We start from the raw sequence: 8,158 nt of genomic DNA on the forward strand, positions 1-8,158 counted from the left end.
GTGCGCCCAGGAGCCCCATTCCCTGCCTCCCCCCCCCCCACTGGCCAGGTGAGCAGTAGCAGGGGGTGAAAGGTGGGAGCAGGGGACCCCCAACGAAGGGAAAGGGATCCCTAGCTCTACCCCCTAATCTCTAGGAATTTCTCAACCTGGAGTTGGCAACCCTATTTCCAGTCCATCCACATGCTATCTTGCTTTTGTGGTTCACTCCTGTGATCTTTCCCAAGCTTGGATTGGTATGATCTATCTGGGAAAGATCACGTTCAAAGTACCTTTGGAAGGGAAGACATTTTTGCAGGTTCCGCACCCATTGCTGCCACATTTTCACATTCACAATGGCAGCGAGTGCTGGCTCAGTGGTAGAGCATCGAAATGGCATGTGGAAGGTCCCAGGTTCGTATAGATATTACTAGCCTCGATGGACCATGGCTGATTCCGCACACGTTGGATAATGCACTTTCAATGCACTTTAGCTATCGTTTGGAAGTGGATTTTTTGTTTCACACTCGAAAAATCCAGTTCCAAATGATCTCTAAAGAGGATTGGAAGTGCATTATCCAATGTGTGCGGAATCAGCCCAAGAGTCTTGATGTGTCTGTTTATCTTTAGTGTGCCATCTCTGTGATGCAAAAGCAGCTTGTATTTTGATAACGTTATTGTTTTTACATTGCTGCTAACATCGGATTCTGGCTACATCTGCCTTGCACAAGCCCCAGCATAGATGACAATGGTGATCGAAAATCAGCCAGTGCAAGATCAGACCTGGGAGGGAGGAAATCAACTTCTGGATGAACTTTTTTTTAAAAAGGGCATTGCAGTTTAAATGGTAGCACTTCAATGAGGAAGTCTGGCAGAAAAGCAGAAGTTCATTTCTGTTTTGCAGAAGTGATGCACTTTTGACTGATTTTTAGCCTACATCTGAGCTCCCTGGGACATTTAAAAAAAAAATTCCAGTCCTGCTTCTAAATATACTCCCCAGTCCCTCAAACAATCCTCCGCTACTCAGCTGAGTAGTTCAGTGTTAGGCAAGAAGTCTGATTCACCGCTCTGTTGATTGACGGTTGCTTGGTTCATGCAACTGGGATGTATGTATTTTCAGGATGCTGCATTCATACCCTTCCCCTCACCCTCGTGGGAGGTTTCCTGTGACAGTATATTTTTATTTTTTTAAAATTATTGTTATTGATGTCTATCCAAGACCAAAACAAAAACACCCGTTAATGCTGGTTAAAATGTCAGTGTAAACCACAATGTCAGTACATAGTTAATATTAAATGTTGATACAAAGTTCAATGTTAGTGGAATATTGATAAATAGGTAGAAAAGAGTGTATCCTCCATCTGCTGATAATAGCATGGCTCGCAATTGTTTTGGAAGTTAGTAAATAGCTCTTTAAAGATAAATTATCCAACATAAATATTTGTTTTCTAGTTAGTTTTTCGTCTCAGCAACTTGCATTTATATACCCTTTTACACTGTTTATTGAAATGTGTTTGAAATTGACTATACTGACTCACACTGCGTAATCTGTTTTGTGTCTCAGTGAGAAAGGCGGACAATAAATAATGTAAATAAATAATACATATATATGGAGAAGATATACAGGAGATAAATATATATACAGGACATATACAGGAGGTAAATAATGTATAAATAAATAGTTTAAATATGTTTATTTAAAATATTTATTTATACATTATTTATCTCCTGTTTTTTCTCTTGGCTTCAGTTTCTTTCAAAACTAGGTGGGGAAACTACCATAGCTCCAAAAATTGAATTAGAACTGTATTTTGCTATCCCAATAAATGTTAATGTATGTATTAACCTGGGCCGATTCCAGATGGCCCTCCCCATCCTGAAACGTTGCGCGTCGTCGTGCGGAAAACGCGAAATACCGCATTTTACGCGCGACGACGTGCGACGTTTCGGGATGGGGAGGGCCGTCTGGAATCGGCCCTGATGTTACAAACACTTTGGGGTCATACATCTGCTCCTCGAAGAACATCACATCTAGTAATTAGCTATCAAACAATGGGTTATTCTCAATAATCCATCTTGGTAGCTAACGTCTTTCTTTACATAACCCAATAAGCCATTTACAGGGTCCACTGATACCCTTTATCCCACCGTCCTATACAAATCCTTTACAACTATTCCCCTATGCTGCTTAACGTTTTCACCGTCCTTCTTCCCTTACTGCATCCCCAACACGCCCCAGATTATTTTAGGCCTGTAATCTCAACGATGTGTAATACCATCTAAAATTATTTTTAGATCGATTTTTAAAAGCTTCTCTCTCAATTCAGTATTGAACCATTCTTTTTAATGGTTCGTTTCCAATGTTTCAGGAATGTAGCCGTGTTGGTCTGTCGTAAAACAGCATGATTTGAGTCCAGTGGCACTTTAGAGACCAAAAAATTTTTCAGGGTTATAAGCTTTAATGAGCCAAAGCTCCCTTGATATCTGAAGAAGGGCGCTTTGACTCTCGAAAGCTTTTACCCTGAAAATCTTGGTGGCTTCTAAGTTGCCATTGGACTCAAATCCTGCTTTTTTAAATCCAGAGGAGTTAGTCCGTAGTTTAAAAGGTAGGTAAAGGTAGTCCCCTGTGCAAGCACCGAGTCATTACTGCCCCATGGGGGGATGTCGCATCGTGATGTTTTCCTGGCAGACTTTTGTTATGGGGTGGTTTGCCATTGCCTTCCCCAGTCATCTACACTTTACCTCCAGGAAACTGGGTAATTTTATCAACCTCAGAAGGATGGAAGGCTGAGTCAACCTTGAGCTAGCTACTTGAACTCGGCTTCCGCCAGGATCGAACTCAGGTCGGGAGCAGAGCTTGGGCTGCAGTACTGCAGCTTACCACTCTGCGCCACGGGGCTCCTTTGAGAACCATAGCTCTCTTCATCAGATGCATCTGATGAAGAGAGCTGTGGTTCTTGAAAGCTTATGCTACAATAAAGTTGGTTAGTCGTAAAGTGCTATTGGACTCTTTTACTATTTAGCTTTTTAAATGACAGTCTGAAGTGAAATTTTTGTATACCAGATTTCCATTTATATATCCTCATCTTCCAAAATTATCACAGTAAACCATATATCTTAACCATTTGTGCCTTTATGGGATTTTAAAAAATCTTGTCTCTTAAACACAACTGACAATCACAATACAAGTTAGCAAATAACTCTTTTAAGGACAGTTTGTTTTTTTAACACTGACTCCTTCTTGGAATGAGGTATCTGGAGTCAGAGAATAATTCTCATCCTGTCTGGTGATAAAGACTAAAACGCTTTGGTGAGTCATCACCAGTTTTACAAGCTTGTTTACCAGTAACCTTCATTGCAACTGAAAATTCTCTTTTCACTCAATAGAGATGAAGCTTTCCAGCTGGAGATTTGCATCAAGTAGAGTTGCCGACCTCCAGGTGAGGTGTGGAAATCTCCCAGAATTACAACTAATCTCCAGACTACAGGGTCCAGTTCTCCTAGAGAAAATAGCTGCTTCAGAGAATGGAGTCTACAGCATTATGCCGTGATAAGTTCCCTCTTCTCCCCAAACTTCACCCTTCCCAGACTCCACCCACAAATCTCCAGGAATTTCCCAACCCAGAGTTGGCAACCCTAGCATCAACTGCTGTTGTAGGAAGCAGACTGGGGGACTGGGTAGCTGAAACGGGTGCTATGATCACTTTACGGCCAAAACATGAAGTTGTCTTATATCAAGGGAAACTAGTTTGGTAGAGTGGTTAAGAGCACGGGACTCTAATCTGGAGAGCCAGGTTTGATTCCCCACTCCTCCACTTGAAGCCAGCTGGGTGACCTTGGGTCAGTCACAGCTCTCTCAGAGCTCTCTCAGCCCCACCCTCCTCACAGGGTGATTGTTGTTGTGGAGATAATAATGACATACTTTGTAAACTGCTCTGAGTGGGTGTTAAATTGTCCTGAAGGGTGGTATATAAATTGAATGTTATTATTATAGTTGTTGTTGTTTTTCTTAGTGCTGCTTGCTTTGATTGGCAATGGTTCTTTCCTAACCCTGTTACTTAAGAACCTGGAACAATAAAACATCTGAAGAGTCTCTCTACACGAGACCTCTTACCCGAAGATGCTCAAGTGTAGGGAGACACAATGTTAGCTGCGAAGCGTAGTTCAATTTCTCCTCTCTACAGAAGGGTAGTTGAAAAAGACAGAGCCCGTGGAGATAGCTCTTCAGAGGGTTTGTTAATTTCATCTTTGCCTCCCCTAAGGGAAGGTGAAATGGACAGAAGCGAAGATGAAATTAACAAACCCTCTCAGGAGCAATCTTTGCCTGCTCTGTGTAAAGAGGTGAAATTGACAGCGCCTTTGGCTCTGTCTTTTTAAACTAAGCTTCCCAGCTAACGTTGCATCTCCCTACACTTAAGCAACTTCATGAAAGAGGTCTCCTGTAGAGAGACTCAGAGGGGGAGACAAAAGAATACTGATGTCAGAGATGCATTTCTCCAGGGCGTTTCAATCCTTAGATTATCGTCACCCAGTTTCTCTGAAGTCATTCTGTTGCTGCCTTCACAGGGATTTCTTGGCCAGTAACATCCAGTCTTCAGGCAGCTGGGTTTGATCTTTTAGCTATTGCTTTGTTGTGTAGATTTTGACTGTAAAACGTTGTGGTCCAGCAAAGTCCACGGCATAGAAATCCCGTGAATAAAGAAATGTTGCTTGCAATGGAATTTAAAGCAAATTTGTATCCCTTAGCAAAGACATTTGTACACCCTCCTTGCATCGAAGCCTATACAGTGGTCTCTCAAGAGTTCTTGTTACTGACCCACTTCATTGATTCTGCAACCGGAGCAGAATCTAAAACGGGTATTTGACTCAAATCTGTGCTTTAAAAAAAGGGGACCATGTGACCAAGGGTGATGGTTCCAGTTACAGAGTATGAAAAAGTCATCTCAACAAATGCTCTTAAAGTGTGTGTGTGTGTATTGTGCATGAACTGGCAGGCCATGCTTTTGTTCCTGCTGTGATTTCCATGATCACAGGGGTGCCAGCGTTCCAAATTCCCACAGTTCTGCCTCGGACCAGGTTATTAGATAGCTGCGACTCCACAGGGATCCTTCCCTTGCAAAGGATACCGCTCTGCTCCCACAGTCCTGACTTGCTGTCTCAGCTGGTAACGCCGTCCAAAGCAAAGGCCTCCAGGCCCTGCAGCTGCTTTCAGCATCTGGGGCAGAGCAGGCTGAGAATTGTGTGTTTAAAGCAGGCGATAGCAAATCGCAGCTGGTGGTTTCTGACCCTAGCCCGGAGGGGAGTTTTGTTGTGTGCAGAAGACAAATTTTGGAGATAGGTATAAGCCAAGGCTTCTACCGCTAGGAAAAGAAGGAAACATGGGCTTGATCCTTCTTGGACAGGGGTGGACAACTTATTCAGTGGGCCATCAGAGTTCCGGCTGGAGCTTCGTGGTTTGCTCCCGGACAGTGCCTGGCTCCTTTATGGGTTTACCAAGCATTTGTGGTGGACAGATGTCACCTGGTGGGGACAGGAGATTCCCCACTCCCAGCCTCCACTCGCTGCCACCACTCACTTGGCTGATGGGGCGCGGGGGAGAGAAATTCCTGAAGTGAGTGCCCGGTCACCTCCCCTCCCCACAGGAAGGTAAGGGAACCTGGTAACCTTACATGACACTACCGTTGCCATTCTCCAGGTGGGAGCTGGAGATCTTCTGGAATTGCGACTACTCTCCAGGCTACAGAAATCAGACCCCCTGAGGAAAATGGCTGCTTTGGAGGGTGGACTCTACAGCATTATATCCTGTATTTATTTATTTTATTTATCTTCAATTTCTATTCTGCCCTCCCCACACCAGCAGGCTCAGGGCAGATTATATTCATAAAACTTAAAAAATTACATTCCACAATTTTAAATCACTATAAATACAATATAAATATTTAAAACATAGCAGCACAAACTCTACAAACTGTAGAGGTCCTTCCAGTCCACAAACCTCACCTGCCCGGGATCCACCCCAACCCAGAGTTGGTAGTTCAGCTGTTGCCAAGGCTGGGAGGTGGCGTTTGGCAGATCCAGTCTGGAAAATTCCTGGATATTTGCGGGGTGGAGCATGGAGAGGGCAGGCTTTGGGAAGGGGAGCGACCTCAGCAGTGTATAATGTCATAGAGTTCGCCATTTGAAGCTTCCATTTTCTCCAGGGGAACTCTCTATGGCCTGAAGATCAGTTTTAATTTCAGGAGATCTCCAGCTACCCCTTGGAGGCTGGCAACCCTAGTTCTGATTCTCCCTTCCTCCATGGGAAGTTTCTTAATTGTACCCCAAGGAATGCCCCTGGAATGCAGTAAGAGGGCTCCCACCTTTTGGTTGGGGTGGTGGTGGTAATCAGCAGAAGGGAGATCCTGCCACAGGCCATGAAACATGGCTCCACTAGGCCTAGGGTTGCCAGCTCCTGGTTGAAAATTCTTGGAGATTTGGGGGAGGAGTCTGGGGAGTTATGGGGTTTGGAAAGGGAAAAGACCTCATCAGGGTGTAATGCCCTAGAGTCCATCCTCTAAAGCAGCCAATTTCTCCTGGGCAGTGATCTCTCTAGCCTAGAGATCAGTTGCAATTCTTCGAGATCTCCAGGGATCACCTGGAAGTTGGCAACTCTAACTAGGCTGCATGCATATGCCTAGGGCATATGTTCTGCACAGTGCGCCCTAGTCCTATAGTTTGCAATGAAAGGCGAAACTGAGAAGGAGCAAGGGGTGCAATTAGGTGAGATCTCCTTTGCATCTATGCAACCTCTCTCGGAAATACAAAGTTGCAGGCATAGACAAGGACAGCCCGAGATGGTTTGATTGGCTGAAGCAGAAAATCCAAATCCCAACCCACCTGACTTTAAATGAAGGTGGAGCACTATCAACTCCTGTAAAAAGGACTGGGAATGATCTAAACTATTGTGAGTCTCTCATGGTTCGGCTCTGTCTGTCTCCCACTCCATTGCCCGTAATTTATACGATAATTTAGACACAAGCCCTTACATCCAAAGTCTGCCACCGACCGGCAGCAGCTGCGCCATCTGGCCTTGCGGAAGAGCCAGCTCTGCATCTCCACGGTACACATCCTCCATGGTCATTTTTTAAAAGAAAATAGACAAGCCCCAAATCCACCACCTCTTCATTTCATTGCAGGATTCAGCTATGTTAAACATTGCGGTACACAACATGGACACGTTGCACTGATGTGCTGTTTTCCGGAGAGAAATCAGTCCGCCTGCCCCCACCCCTTGCTGTAAACCGCAGTAGAGAAAAAAAATAATGAAAGTGCACAGGGCTTTTTTTCAGCTGGAACACGGTGGAATGGAGTTCCGGCACCTCTTGAAAATGGTCACATGGCCGGTGGCCCCGCCCCCCCGATCTCCAGACAGAGGGGAGTTTAGATCACCCTCTGTGCTGCTCCAGCTGTCTGGAGATCAGGGGGCGGAGCCATCGGCCATGTGACCGTTTTCGCCGAGGGAGATTTAAACTTTAAAAAACTCCCCCCTTGTTCCAGCTGACCCAAAGTGACGTCATTGTGCGGTCCTGAGTTTCACCACTGAGTTCCACCACCACCTCTTTTCCCAGAAAAAAGTCCTGAAAGTATGTATATACCACTTAGCTCAAAAAAAAAAAGAACATGTTGGATGTAAACACTTCTTCCCTCCCAGGACTCGCCATAACATGGTTGGGGGAGGGGGGTTCTTTTGTAGGGACAGTTTAGAAGGGGGGAAAGGTTAGCCCCCCCCCACTGTACCAACACATCCCTAAACCAAGCCTCCTCTCACCTTCCCACTGCCTGCTTAGTAACTAGGGTCGCCCACTCCAGGTTGGAAAATTCCTGGAAATTTGGGGGTGGAGCCAGGGGAGGGCGGGTTTTGGGGAGGGCAAGGACCTCAGTGGGGTATAATGCCATATAGTCCATCATCCAAACCAGTCATTTTCTCCAGGTGAACCGATCTCTGTAATCTGGAGATCAGTAGTAGGTCCAGATCTTCAGGCTGGCAAACCTATTTGTAACATAACAACAACATTTGGTTTATATACTGCCCGTTAGAACAACTTAATGCCGAGTGGTTTACAAAGTGTGTTATGATTATCCCAACAATCACCCTGTGCGGTGGGTGGGGCTGAGAGAGCTCTGAGAGAGCTGTGACTGATCC

This window comes from Eublepharis macularius, chromosome 15, assembly GCF_028583425.1.
Source record: "Eublepharis macularius isolate TG4126 chromosome 15, MPM_Emac_v1.0, whole genome shotgun sequence".
NCBI lineage: Eukaryota > Metazoa > Chordata > Lepidosauria > Squamata > Eublepharidae > Eublepharis > Eublepharis macularius.